The following is a 15,736-nucleotide window of genomic DNA, read 5'->3' as shown; positions in this document are numbered from 1 at the left end:
TCTACTTAATTTATCATTTTCTCTTTTTAGATGACGAATCTGAGCTTCGTACTTTGGTAAACAATCTTCCTCTGGAATGTCTTCATATATACCCTTACCTTTGGTCACTTTTGGTTCTGACTCAACAAGATAATCCGTTACCAAACTGGGTTGTCCTTTCAATTCAAACTCCAATACTCCATGATCTAGTAGAAGTTGGACTCGACGTTTGAAGGTAGAAATTCTCAATAGAATGTCCTTGAATCATGATATTCACAACGAACATTGACGTCATACCAACTTGGATATGGAGCTGCAAAGGTTTCACATAGCGGGCCACTTCTCGGCTTCTAATAATTCATCATACAATTCTTATATGATATAGGATGAATCACAACGAGATCCACCTCTCAACTTGGGTTGAACTAGAGTTTCCAGTTTTATTTCCCTTGTTGTTTGGAGTAAACTATCAAACACCAACGAGTTCTGACTGCATGTCTTCTTTTCATCCTTCTGAACTTCTATAGTTGCCATTATTTCCTTGTCATTTCCAAACAACTTGTTGATACGAACAATGATTATGCGTGATTTCTCATACTGACTAGAATCAACAGGTTCTAAAGTAGTCCCTTGCGTATCTGACACCTCAAGATTATTTTCATTTAGTTATTTCTTTTCTTTTATAGAAGTCTCTCTTCCTTTGGACAAAATATCTATTCTATCCATCATCTTGGACATTTGCTCTTTTATCTCTCTTATCTCCTTGTGCTCTTCGTCAGACATATGATCTTTATGAGCGCAACTCTCCATTATTCTCGAAGCTTTCTTAGGATGCCATTTCTTGACTGTGTTATAGTCTGTTTGACCACGAAACCCCTTGTCCGTCATGAAAACCTTTTACTATGATGACCACTCACAAATCAACACCTTTTGAATATGTCATGATCATGCAATACGGACAAAGAAAAAACAATATAAAAACAAGTTAGTACAAATGAGATAACAAAATGACAAAAAGCAACAATAGCAAAATAAATAAATTAATGCTAATAAGAATGCAAATGCAAATGCACAAGGCGTTAATTCTAAAAGTGACCACCATAGAACAACCTTCATTTAGACAACAAGAATTCAGTACACCAGTCAAATATAAATGTGATTCTTCATTTCTTCATTTCCTTGAGTCATACTTTTCATGGAATCTAATATTACACCCAAAGTTGTCGGCGTACTTTATCACCTTTGAGGACACCAGATGTCCTTAAATTGAATCCTGAGGTCTCCATTTTTACTTTCAATACGAACTGATCTTCACGTCTTTGTGAAGGGTCTTCTTGTCCTTGGTATAATTGTATCTATCTTCTGAGAATATCTTAGCCTTCACTCTTTTAAAGGAAGTCTTCAATCAGCTTCATATTTCTTCATTCATCGGATTTCCTTCTTCATGGATCATCTGAATATCTTTGAACCTCTTGATTTTGACTACATGGTTAAGAATTTCTTGTTCAGTATGACCAGCCTTCTTATTAGTCAATCACTTGCGAATTAACACCTTGTGATGACATGAAGATGTGAATGCAATAAAATCAAATAAAATAGACATAGAAAAAAAATGGGTTAGTACACATAATATCAATAACAAGATAATAAATATCATAATCATTAATTAAAATCTACCCTTATATGTAGGCTACCCAATCATGTTTTAGTAGATCTTACCCAACATGATATCTACCCCCATGCTTTGTTTGAACATTAAAACCCTAATCGCATAATATCTAATTCACATGCTTGCTTGACAAATAAACCTAACCGCATTATTTCTAGTTCGCATGCATTTATTCGAAAAGTGAAAATAAATGACTCAAAAAGCTTTTCCTTGTGTACCCTTCTCACGGGATCTTAAGGTTCGGGTTAGGCTCGACCTAAGTTCGGGCTCTATGTTCACTATGCTGGGTTCGGTTCTAAAGTAATGGTTCTCGAATTGTCCTTGCCGGTGCCCCCTTGGGCTGTCGAACCCTCAATCCTGGCCCATCACAGGCTTTAGGGGATCGAGTTCAATTTCGAGGGAACACACCTCCTTATGTCCATGCGGAGGTGATTACCATCACGAGGACCATAAGGCGTGAGCTCCAGGAGCAATCCACTATCCCATGCGGAGGTGAAAACCACACGAGGGCATAGTCTCTTGCTCCTACTTAATTTGGACGGAGCGGAGTTTTAGCTCATGTCATGAAATGCAGCTGTGCAGTGTGTGAGGAAAAGCGAAAACAAACAATAAAACACTGAAAATCAAATCCCAAAACACACAATTATTCTGAAACCATTAACAAACAGATCAGTACAACTATTTAATTGTTAATCGAATTAAATTAAAAAACCAAAATACAAACAAAACTTATTAAAAACCAAACAAGGGATCAAAAACCAAATTAAAATTAATTTATAACTTTCAATTGCAAAGACAATTAATTAATCGACTATCGCCTGACTCTCTAAAAAAAGGTCCCCAGCGAGTCGCCAAGCTGTCGAAACGATTTTTCTTGGTAGGTGAGGTTTTTGAAAATCACATCAATTTTTGAATTCTCTTTCAATGATTAAAAAAATGCAGTTTAAAAGACCTCTCGTTTCGAAAAATTTTGAATTTTCTTTATGATTGAAAAATACGGTTCGAAGAGCCACCACCAATCTTTGATTAGGGTGTGATTGGGCACCAAAAAACGTTTCGTCATTTTAAATAAAAATTAATTTTAATTAAAACAACAAATTGAGGTATGCGTTACCAAAAAATGAGTTCGGGAGTCGATTACGTGTGGGGAAGGATTAGCACCCCCACAACGCCCTAAATCGGTACCTAGTCGATTAATTAACGTCTTTGCAATGAACTTTACAAATTCGGACTTATTTTGATTTTTGATCCCATAAAATAAAAATGTAAATTTAAAACATTCAAAAGCACTCAAATAAATTAAATTAAAATTACCGAGTCGTTTTAGAAAGATAAAGAATGTTCGATTACAAATATCGAGACCAGATCTACTTTTATTTTAAAATCACTAAAAGCGGACCTCAAATCAGTTATGACTGCCCACTTAAAACAATTTTAAATTAAAAGTATATTACCCTTAATCCAATTATATCATATGGTCGAGTTATGCAAATGATGTTACCATGCGAATCGTGCAAAAAGTGGATGACATGCCAAAATTAATTATACAAAATTAAAAAATATCATACAATATGACATACAAGAAATTACATATATTTTAATTAAAGATCATAAGCCATGCATACTAACATACAATGTACAAATATGACTCAAATAAAAACAAAAACATAACATGCTAAACTAAAAATTTAAAAAGTTATATACATAAATGTATGACTAAATTAAATGTACATAAAATTAAATTATAAATCAAAATGAATCAGTGACCTAAATATAAAATACGCATAAATAACAGGGTGATATAAGATTTATCCTATTCAGCTCAAGCTAAAATAATATGAAAAATTACATAAATAATGCCTACACATTCGGAAAAAAAATCAGAAAATTGAAACAAATAAAAAACTTCTTTAAAAGAATGCACCTAAATTTCGAGGACCCAAGAATAATTTACCCTAAATAATACAGTGACTAAAAGGTTAATTTACCCAAAACAAATTAATATAAAATCTAACTTAAACTAAACCTAGACTAACCTAAACGTAAACAACATAGCCGTTCTGTTCTCTCTTCTCTACACTCATCTTCTCCTCTCTCATACCTCTCAAGCATGACCCATGGCCAACGTTTGGCTACCACTCGGCTTCCTTCTTTGTCCTCCGACGATAGGCTCCAACGATGAAGCCCTCGCATTTAAGGTAAGATCGAATAATCCCTCCCCCTTCTTCAATTTTTTTTTTTCTCTCAAATTCTTCCCTTATATTTCCATACCTAACTCGACTACCCCCTTCTCACGATTCTGGTGGCATCTCGAGACCTACTCGTGGCGATGAGACTTCGATGACTACTTCTCCCGGGGCTTCGAATTACCAAGTATTAACATAACCTATCTTATTCCTTGCTATTTATTTTGAATGAAAACCCAAAATCACTATTCTAAGAATATCTTTAGAAATGTAAAGTATACTTTTTATTGATCATTCAAAAAGCATGAAAACCAGTGAAGGAAATGATACTGTAAAGAATAATAAAGAAAGAAAAAAAAACCTTGAAAGAATTGAACTTTTGCTTTGTACTGCTTCACATGGGTTCTCGGAATTCCTCGTATTTCTACTGCTTTTTCTGGTTTTGAATTAGGAGGTTACACTATCGTTTCTCTTTGTATTCTTCTACAATGTGAAATTGTTAACGGCTAACAGAGTTCACGGCTGATAGTCCCTGATCGTTGATTCCCTCATTTTTGGTTGCCTTCTTCTCTTTCCCTGTATGTGTGTGTGATCTCCTTTTTTGTTATTTCGAATGGGAATTGTATACTTTATAAAACTCTATGTATTGCTTCTCTTGAATTAAAAAACTGGAGAGAGGAATAAGCTCCTGTTTACACTATTTTTTTTCTGTCTTCCATGAATTCCCCCCCCCCCATTTTTGTATTCCCCTTCCGTATATATAAAAAAACTGCTAAAAACCACATTAACCTCTCTCTTTCCTCTGCAATCAACTGTCGTCCATTGGGCTTAAATTGGGCCCGCAACTGGTTCAAGGTCGGGTTAGGTTGTGATTGCTTTGAGTCTGCTTCGACTCGGCCCCGGATAAAAACGAGCATCTACAGAGTGGTCCTTCGGAACATATTTGTGGTCCTTCGGGACAAATTCTATATGCCTCTAGTGAGAATTTATACAAGCTGTGGTGACAACATATGTGCACAACCTCAATGTACTCGCATATCTTTAGTTCTAAAAAGTATACATGGGCTATTAAGAGTGACCCAAACAAGTACATTGTATATGAGGTATATGCTTGTGATGTGAATTGTATTACATTAATTATTTGATGTGGCATGTATTGTTAGATATAAAAGTATACAATTATATGAATAACTGAAAATCATGTTAATAGTAATAATAATGACATGTGTGCATATAAGCCTTGTGTTGTATGAAGTGTACATGCATTTATTACGTAGTTAAAATTTTCATTATTCATTTATATGTCTCACTAAGTCTATGACTTAGCGTGTGAGTATTTCACACGTAGGATCCGAGAAGTATCAAAGAGAAGATAGGTAGCGAAGACAACATACTATCACTGAAGATCAGATCAAAAGAATTTTTATCAGTATGTCTCTTTGTTGTAATATGTATACATAATGTTGGCATGTACTTAAAAGATGAAATTGTATAAGCTCTGAACGGTTTTTGTAAATTTTTTGAGTTAATATATGTAAATTATTTTGTATGTTAAATTAAATCTGAATTTTTCTCTATTTTATATAAGTAAATGATTTGAAAGGTTGATCTGACATCTTAGACTAATATTCTGGTCGAATACGGGTTGGGATGTTACACTCGAGTATAAGACAAGGGATCCGCTCTCCTCGTATCTTTTTGTCTTATGCATGGAGCATTTGGCTCTGGCGATTTAAGGAGCCGTTAATGACGATAGCTGGAAACCAATCCGATTGGCGAGAAACGGTCCAAAATTGTCCCATCTTTTCTTTGCGGATGGCTTAATTCTTTTTGCTGAAGTGTCTTTATATCAACTGGATGTGCTTCAACGGATCTTCCGAGATTTCTGTAATAGTTCAGGGCACAAGCTGAACAAAACAACTATTTGTTTTTTCCAGGAACGTGGATCGGCATACACATGAGGATATAATCAGTGGTTTTCAATTTATGAAGGTTGATGATCTTGGCAGTATCTTGGAGTCCCTTTGCTTCATAATAGAGCTACTCGGGCTATTTATCAATATCTCATTCAGAAAGTGTGCGATACATTAGCGGGTTGGAAAGCGAAAACGCTTTCCTTCGCGGGGAGGATAACTTTGGCAAAATCGATTCTAGGTGCCCTTCCTACATATGCCATGCAATATTGTTATCTCCCTAAGAAGGTGTGTGAGGATTTAGAAAGATTAATCCGGAACTTTATTTGGGGAAGTTCAGAGGATAGTAAGAAAATTCGTTTGGTGAAATGGTCGGAAGTTTGCAAGCCGACAGAATTTGGGGGGGGGGGGTTGATTTGGGATTTAAAAAACTCCGATATCAAAATGAGGCTTTCGATTTAAAGATAGGTTTCCGGACGATTGAACACCCAGACCAACTTTGGGCTCATGTTTTGCGCTCTAAATATAAAGTTCATGACTTAGTTCCAGTTTCAATTGCAAGGACCGGGGGATCACGGCTTTGGCAAGCGATTCGGGTGATTTGGAGCGACCTTCGGGATGGTATTGTATGGAATATTGGTGATGGTTCTTCGACAAAGTTTTGGTGTGACTCTTGGCTTAGTAATTTGGGGCCTCTACGAGATCATTATCTAGGTGATTCGAATATTTTAGAACGAGAGATGATCATGGCTGATGGGGAGTGGAACTGGATGGCTTTAAGGAGTTCGCTTCCATCGGCGATCCTCTTATACCTTACGACAGTCAAACAGCCCGTCCTCATGGGGTCTCGGATTCTGTCGGGTGGAGATGGGACCCTAAGCGTAAATTTTCAGTAAGATCGGCTTTTGCTCAACGTTCGAGAGGTGTAATGGAAGATGAAGCTCCTGTTTGGAAAACTATTTCGAAGTTTCGAGGGCTCCCGAGAATCAGAACTTTCCTATGGCTCCTTTGTCATGGACGGATTCTTTCTAACGAAGAGCTGTCTAGACGCCATTTAACTAATGATGCAAGCTGCGGGGACTGTGGTTGTGTTCTTGAATCGCTCTCCCATATATTTCGTTATTGTCCATCAGCGGAAACGGTTTGGAGCAACATTGTTTTGCCTGAGCGTTGGCATGAATTTTCAAATATGGAGTTTCGAAGCTGGATTGTTAAGTATCTCACTCAACCTTCCTACTTTCGCATTGAAGCAACGGCTTGGGACATCATGTTCGGCTCTGTTATACGGAGCCTGTGGAAACGACGAAATCATCGTATCTTTAACCCTTATGTGCGACCGTTTGAGAGCATTTTGGATCCTTGCAGGCGACTAAAAGCAAAAGCAGTAACTGCTTTGGCTTCTCGTCAAGCAGTCTTGTGCCTTCAATCAAGACAAACGACCCGTGTTGGTCATTGGATGGCACCGATGAGGGATTGGTTCAAAATTAACACAGATGGTGCTTACCGGTATGGTTCAAACCTAGCTGTGTGTGGTGGAATTATCCGAGATCATGAAGGGGCTTGGCTTGTCGGCTTTACCAAATCCATCGGCAGTTGTTCGGCGTGGGAGGCAGAGCTGTGGGGTGTTTTTGAAGGCATGCAATTAACTTGGGATTTGAGTCTACGTCGGATAATAGTGAAATCGGATTGCAAAGAGGCCAAGAACTTGTGAAGCGTTCGTGGGAGGGTTTGTTTTGTTTTTGCTCCAAGAGAACATAGCCGTTTGTTTTATTTTGGCTATTATTATATTACATCAAAAATAATAATAGCCAAAATAAAATGTATTTTTTCATGTTAATTAAGGGTATAGGGGAGCAGACCAAGGAATTTGCATGTGAAATAATGATTACTATTAATGAATTAAATAATAAACTCATAATTTTTCCAATACAAAAAATATCTCAAGTAAGAAGTATATATAATTTAGACATTTATTTTTATAATAAAGACCTAATAAGGATTAATACAAAAAGTTTATATTTCTAAATGATCAATTAAATTAAGTGATTAACCAAAAAAATGAGATGGAATATATTGCAAACAAACCAAAGAATGTGGTTGACCTGCAAAAAATAACATATATGGTGATGGTAATCCAGTCAACAGTACACGTACGTTAATCAGAAAGGAAAAACAGACCAAAATGGTAATCCAGGCGGAATTGATCACTTAAATCACTTGCATGATGCTCTAGAATAGATCAACTTCCTTCTTCTTAGAGTCTTGCTTCCACTTTGGCATTTTGGAAAATGCTTCTTTCGTCATCCCGAATACCGTCTCGAACTCCTCGGCCGACAAATAAGCCTGACAAGTCATATACAAAAGGGTAAGAACACCGATACGATTCGATCCAGTGAACTTCAAAACATCAATGGTGGGGCGAACCTCTCTACGTTTGAAGTCGATTCTGGTTACAGGATTTTCAGATTTGGACTTCAGTTGATCGTAACTGTATGTACATTTGTCGCCCACATCCTCACTGGCGTTCTGTTCCGAATCTTCCCCATTGTTTTCGCCTGTCTCGGCTACAGCTATCTCTTGAGAATCAGGTATTTCGGAAGGATCCAGTTGGCCTTTTGCCTCAGCTGTACAATATCGGATTCAGTGTATTAAATGTAATAACAGTATGCCTATTTTACTAAGACATAATGCAAAGTGCACGAGTACTTAACTACTTACAAGGAGGGCTGGTTACTGCAGGGTTCTTGCTAGTGGATCCGTCGGGCGTCTTTCTCTGCCGTAAGCACCAAGGAGAGAGCAGCTACAGAAGCTGCTAGTTGCGATCCCTGACCGGTGCTGGCAGGCTTTGGAGATGAGGTTTTGGTTTCTGATGATGGATTAAATGCAGTGGTTAAGGCAGCTAAAGCTTCAGCTCTTTGCCTAGGTCCTTGACTTCCATCACCAGATTTATCCTGCACTAATAAGCAATCTAAATGAATCCTTTGAATTCTCAAAAATACACACCACTTCTTCCATGCTCATTGTGTAGGAAAACAACAACACATTATGACGTGAAGCTTAAGGAAATGGCTGCGAAAACAGAAGGAATCAATAATCGGGCACATCCGGTGACATACAACAACAAAAGGGTCAAATGTACTACCTCTGCATAACTAATATTCGAACCAATCGAAAAGAGGGGAAACAAATGCATTATCAAGCTGATGTTAACTGAAGAGAGACGGGAAAACAGAAATACTTTTCCGAAATGAAAGCCCTCGGTTCTCATTGAATTTTTCATTTGATTTTTACAATCCAATTTTCTCCTTCTGCTAAACAGGAACTTAGTATACCAAAAAGAAATTACCTTTGCATGGGTGGTAGTCCCAAAAAGCAATGCCACCTTCTTCTGGAACGAGTTTGCTAGCAGCTGTGTTCCACAGATAACATCTAAGCATAAATATCAAACAGATGCAATGCATGCAATACACATGAAAGAAAGGATGAACCATATCATACAAAGAACAGTAACTCTTAGAGAAAACAACTTCATAAATTTTCGGTACATGCATACAATTTAACAGTAACTGATTCTTTTTCTGCACACCATGATTGCCAACAACAGGGTAATGGTTGTCTCATCCAAGATACAGGATGCTCTAAATGGGTTGATCCCTAAAGTTCAGTTTTTGGAAGGATTAAATGGTACTTTCCTTAAAACAACTACACTATGCTAATCAATTCTCTGAACCATATAACATAACTATCCTAGTTTCGACCCTTTTGATGCAGACAGAAATTCTTGAATCGGGGGTTACATGTATCTCATAGAAACTCTCCAAACATGAATTCAAACATTTCCTAATCTAGAACACAATTTCATTGATTAAAGCACATGGATTGCATTTTATCTATGTTCATCCCATTTTATGTAGATAAAATGAGAGTATAACTTCAATTCGTTGCTGCTGAAAATGAAACCGATCTAGCATTAATTGAAGTGACACAAAGATAAAGTAGAAATATCAAGTCAAGGAAACGTACAATAGCTCGATGAGAATCCCATGAAAAGAATACAGTGAAGAAGCAGGGTTCATTTCCTTCAACTTTGAAAAGTGCAACCTTTGGAGACAAACCCTCTAGAGATACTGCCCTATTTCTGCATGGAATTTTCTAAAATGAACAACGAGCATACAAAAAGGATAATGCAATGAAGTACTCGAAGTTTATGCATTACCTGTCCAATTTCAAATGCACTTTGTTTTTCTTTGGCGACTACACACTGACCGACCTAAACAAACACTTCAGCATGTGTGTCTAGTACCAGAATATCTTCAGTCAAGAGATCATCTTGAGAGAAATTGTAAACTTCCTCAACCTGCAAAATAGAATGTAAAATTACATATAGAGGACATTGGATATGTTAAGAACAAGTTTTCAATTACAGAAGGAAAAACTCACCTCAAGCTTTCCTGTGGCATCCCCATAGAAAAATATTAAACCATAGAAAAACAGTTAGAATGGTAATAAGCTTCATAAATGACTGAGGGCCAAGCAAATCACATTTTTGGTTAAGAAATACACCTGTAATAAGAGAGATACTGAACAAGTGGGGATCCCTGACAGTCTCATCAGGTTCTTTTTTGGTGGAGGAATAACTTTATTCCCACCAAATGCAGACCAGAAGGCAGAAACCTCTGCTCCTCCTTTACAATGTTTCCGAGTAACTCCCGGCTGAATGAAAAAGTTTATTAGATGACCAATTCGCATGAAAGAAGGAAAGTTTTAAAGGACTAGACAGTGCTACCATCGACCTTTACAGAAGAGGAGAAAATCACAAGATTTAAGCTAGATAGGGATTTAATATTGTCCCAATATTCTGAAGGTAAAAACACAAATATCTAAATAACTACGTCTAGAAAAGAAGAAAACAGGTATAATCAGCTGAACAATTGTGATCAAATGAAAACTTAAATGCAACAACGAACTATAACCAATATATAAGAATTAAAACACACCATGATTGATGCAACACAGGCATATGTTCCTGTTGTCACATTCTTCTGTATTATCGATTAATTGGTCAACTCAAATTGTTGGAACTTAGATTTTAAACTGTAACAAGTTATTACCAGGCTTCTCAATAAACCTATGTTCTTTAATCTTGTGTAACAAGAAACGCCAAAAGTAAATAACTTTCTGTATAGTATACCTTCAAAGAGTCAGCAACATTCGCAGCCAATTCCTGATGTTCTTTAGAGCTTTGAGTTCCATACCAAGTGAAAATTGTTGAAGATCCAGATTGCAGGAGGAAACACTCAGTGGAGTTTAACGATGTTGCCGCCTAAAAAAATGGTTACAAAGCCAAGAATACAGACATCTAGCAGTATACATGTTAGGTTACACAAGGAATAGGTAGTCATACGGCACACATCATAACAAAAAACAGCGGGAATACAGACATCACAACACATTTGATGTCCGGTAAAAGTAGCTCGTAGCTCACTATAAGTAAAATAATGGATGCAATACAAAATTAAACTACTTGTTTGCATGTATGTTTTTTTTGGAAAAATACATTTTCATTCATTGGAAAATCAAATCAACCAAAGAAAGTTTAAAAGGAAAAAGTGACAAAATAACCGACTATGCATACCGCATTAACTTGCAGTGCTTTACTATCCTGCACAGAAATTCCAGCAATATGAAACAGAGCAACGGAATCTTCTGTGTATGTTTCATCACTCAAGCCTTTGCCTTCTATACTCTTTTTGTAACCAGCGCTTAGACCACCCTAAATGGGAAACAGTCATATGAAAATTGATGTCTTCCAATTTCAAACCAAAAGTTCCTCATGCAATGGAACATTGATAATGAGATTCTAAAAGTTTGAGGTCAACTTGCATACCTTAAGGACAACCATAGGTTGAAAAAGTGCAATGAATTGGGGTGGCTCTTTACCTTCAAATATACGACCCTGCAAGAAGCATCTAATAGAAACACAAGCATTACAGTAACAGTACTCAGCCAATGGTAATATTATACCTGAACAGGCTCCCCTTAAGTGAGTTAAATGTTGAATTAGCCAACTCGGCAGCCGTCTTTCGGTCATCCTGAATTAAGAAACCTATATACTTTTAGGAAACGGAATTTTTAAGTAGTGACAACCGTCTGCAGAGCGAAGTGCATCAATTTAACATGTGACTCCATAAGCACCACTTTCTTCTTTGAAAGCAAATAATGCGTGGAAGCTATGAATGCAAAAATAATGAAAAGAAGGGATTTAGATTCAATGCAGAGAACAAGTCAAATGAATTAGATACTGTCACCACTAAATGATCTTGAAAGCAATTCTTGAAAATCAACATTTACAATGAAAGTGCAACTTATTGCAGACGAACAAACTGGAAGGGTATATCATTTAAATTATCTACTACTCAACTATGAGCAATGTAAATTACCTCAACACTATCCTTTCCGATCCACCAGCACAGAAAGAAATCTTCTTTCCTCTCACGTGAGTGGTATGTATAAAGCACAATGTAGCAGTCTCCACTATAGAATTTACCAGTATACTCTTTTGCCAGCAGCGTCTTGGCACCATCATTGATGCGCCATACCTGAAAAACAAGAAACACCATTGTCATTTAGATTTTTATGTTTGTAAGTCAAATATCAATAACCAACTAAAACTATTAACATGACCCCCATCTTTCCACCGCCTTCAAGCAAAGGAACTTCTTCTATTACAGGAGCAGTTTTAGCCACCACCGCCTTGACAGCAACTTTTTGTTGCTTCAGCAAAGCTGACAGTAAAAGAGTGGTATTCAAATAATGTAAACCATAAAATATAATAGTGTCAATTGTAGATTCTTAAGTGATCCCTACCAGATACTTTTCCTTTTCCATCCTCACCACTAGGAGCTGTCGATGGAGCCGGCCAAGATTCAAAGTGGGACTTGAATGAATTGGTTTCATACCCTTGGATGAGACGGGTTATGCGTGTTGCTTTCGGTCTATTGTGGCTAGCAACAAAGCCCTGCAGATTAAATGCTGGGAATGAGAATTCATATTCCTGGCATACATAAAGAAACCACTACCAGGCCTCTAGCTCTACCTCAGCGACTTGATTGGCGGCTTTTCTCTCCTCTACTTGTGTCACCCGTCCAACCCAAACAAAAACCTCAGAACCACAGTCTAGTATAAAGCACTTGTTGTTTTCCAAGAGGCTTCTCTTTAGTTCACCGTCTATGGGCGTCGCCTTATCAATAGTTATGCTACAAGAACCAGGGATTCCAAATTGTTAGTTAACAAAAACGTAGACCTTTAAAAACAATACTAACATAAACTAATATTAAATCAAAAAGATTTCAATCAGGAGTGTCTACTCACTTATATTTCTCCAAAAGACGTGGTCTATCAGAAAACAAGTATCTAACCTAAGAAAGTTAAGTTCGTCTATATTAACCATGATAATGGTGACCATAAGGATTATGGACATTCTCAAACCTAACAATTAAAATAAACTTAATATGTATGTTGTTATTGCCTATACTTACGAAGGCCTTTTTAATGTTCTATCATTTTCTCTTATTTTTTGACAAAAAATAAGCAATTAATATGGAGTGTACATATTAAATTATTCTGGCCTTAATCTATAATGCCTCCTTATGATATTAATACTAGTCAAAACATTCTCGATAACACATTAAAGAATTTGATTTTAGATTTCTTGCACATTTGGCATTGAACAGATTGGATAAAACTAAAGAATAGATTTACAGTTTGCAATGGAAGCTGACAGTTTTAGTGTAGGCAACTTTTCAAATAACAAGGCTTCACACTTCCATTGGTTGAGAAAATAAGCAAAAAATTACTAGCTGGATTAGGACAGTTTGGTTTTAAGGATAGTTATACTGAAGGAAATATATTAAAAAGCTATAAAGAAATATGAGGAAGCATAAGGAATTCAGTATCATAAAAAGAGTTACGAGTGTCGATCCAGTCTTTGAGACCTCTAAACAGTTTCTAAGCACATTTACTTAATTTATATGATGATTTCCTTTGGGCAAGAAGTTGGGTCTACAAGCCTATAGTAATCGGGTTACAATCACAACAAAACTGAAGTATCATTACCAACATACAAATAGAATAAATAGTAAGAAAGTCAATTTTTAGAATATACAATTACCTATAAAGTTTAGCCGGAGTAGTCTCAGGAATAATATCATCTTCATGGCTAACTTTCTTGCCTAATGGAGCAAAACCACCAAACAGGACCCAGAACTCACCAGAGTCAGACTCGGTATCCAATTTCCCATCATCTGTAAGGGTTATTACCATTTAAAAAGGTGGCAGCTTTAGATAGAGTAAGATAAGTAAACTCGAAATTCAAATAATACTTGCAGAGGAAGTAGAAAAGATGGAAAAACATCATCATCAATCAACACTGTAAACGCATCATCCGTGCCAACAATTGCAACAGTGCACACCCCGTCATGATACTTTTCCTTTAGGAACTGGACAACTTCTAATGCCTTGGCCCTTTCCTGAATATTAGAGTTTGCACCATTGAACTGATAAATCTTTTTCTCTGTGTCCAGGATAAATACATCATCGTGATTCAGTGAAGGCCGAGCAAAAGGAACCTGCAAGAGAATAATCCAAAATGGTATTTCCCTCATCCACAAAAGCCCCATTTAATAATTTATAACTAGTTCTTGAAACTCTTTTTTTCTTTCTTCTATGTATCCATACTAATCAAACTTATGTAAAGATCATTAGATACCTGCTTCAATTTGACAACTCGTTTTCCTTTGCAGGCATACAACCGTGTTTCAAACACTTCTTCCTCTGGTTTTTTGAATCCAGAAGCAACACCACCCTCCAATGGTACAATGCAAGGCTTAAAGTATGACAAAAATTTGTCAGTTTCGTGGCCTTGAAGTTCCCTGTGCTGCACAGCACAGCCTCCTAGCGCTGCATCTAGCTCAACGGTTTTGATAGCAGCTGTTCCAGCTTCATCCTGCATACGACAACATTATCTCAATATGCTGTTTTAGTTCAATTTAAGGAACATTTAAATCCTTAACAAAATAAGAAAAGTAGATGCAGCAAAAGCACACCTGACAGGTATCTTTCCCAATCCAGAAGTGTATGTCATACATATAAGAGCCACTTTTGCTATGTGAAGTCTACAAAAGTACATATAAAATGTCGAATAAGGCAGTGGTTCACTAGAAATGTATGCTATGTGGGTGGTAAAGGAGGGACAAGCAGATTCTGTACATTTAAGACAATGTAAGAATCTCCCATGTAGAATTTTCCATAGTCGGACTTTGGAAACGGAACCGGCTGAAAATTCTCAATTCGCCAGATTTCAAGCCCACTACAAAATGTCAAGTCCAACAGCCTTTACCCTAACAAAATATCAGGACATATATGGAACATAACCGCAGTTTCAACAAGAAGAAAAGAGAATATGACCTTATCTTCTTCTTTTTCTTTTTTCACTTTTTCGTTTTTTTTTAATGTTGGTAATTGGAAAAAGCTTAGTGATTGATTTCAGTTCTCTATGATCAAAAGACCAAAAAGTACCCATATACTTGTATAAAAGAATTAAAGATATATATAACGCCTTTGTTTTAAGGATACGCTTTCTGACCAACTCCTTGAAATGCAGGATCCAGGGCTTTTACAGCGGCAGTCATGTTCTGCATCAAAATCTAACCTTTAGTAGTCTGTAAGTTGCAAAAAAATTACTGGAGAAAATAAAGGCATCAAATGATGCAAGGGGATATTAATTTACATTACAAAATAGTAATAATAATAATAATAATAATAATAATTCAGGGAAAAATCTAAAATTAGTTTGGTTTGTATTGCAGCTCGTCTTTTCACAGTCTTCAGCACTAAGAAACAGTCACATGCTATCCTGGTCTATCAATCAAGGGACCGAAAAACAGAAGAAAATCGAATTGGATGAGCCCTCAAAACTTGAATAAAATATA

At 36.6% G+C, this 15,736-nt stretch overlaps 1 pseudogene; it reads right to left on the bottom strand.

Annotated features, from left to right (window-relative positions):
• Positions 1-7,955: 7,955 nt before the first annotated feature.
• On the bottom strand, positions 7,956-15,436 carry LOC120153734 (annotated as a pseudogene).
• Between the last annotated feature and the right edge of the window lie 300 nt (positions 15,437-15,736).

The sequence above is a fragment of the Hibiscus syriacus genome, unplaced genomic scaffold (genome assembly GCF_006381635.1).
Source record: "Hibiscus syriacus cultivar Baekdansim isolate YM2019G1 unplaced genomic scaffold, ASM638163v2 tig00111105_pilon, whole genome shotgun sequence".
Taxonomy (NCBI): Eukaryota; Viridiplantae; Streptophyta; class Magnoliopsida; order Malvales; family Malvaceae; genus Hibiscus; species Hibiscus syriacus.
This window is presented reverse-complemented; position numbering and strand designations above follow the sequence as displayed.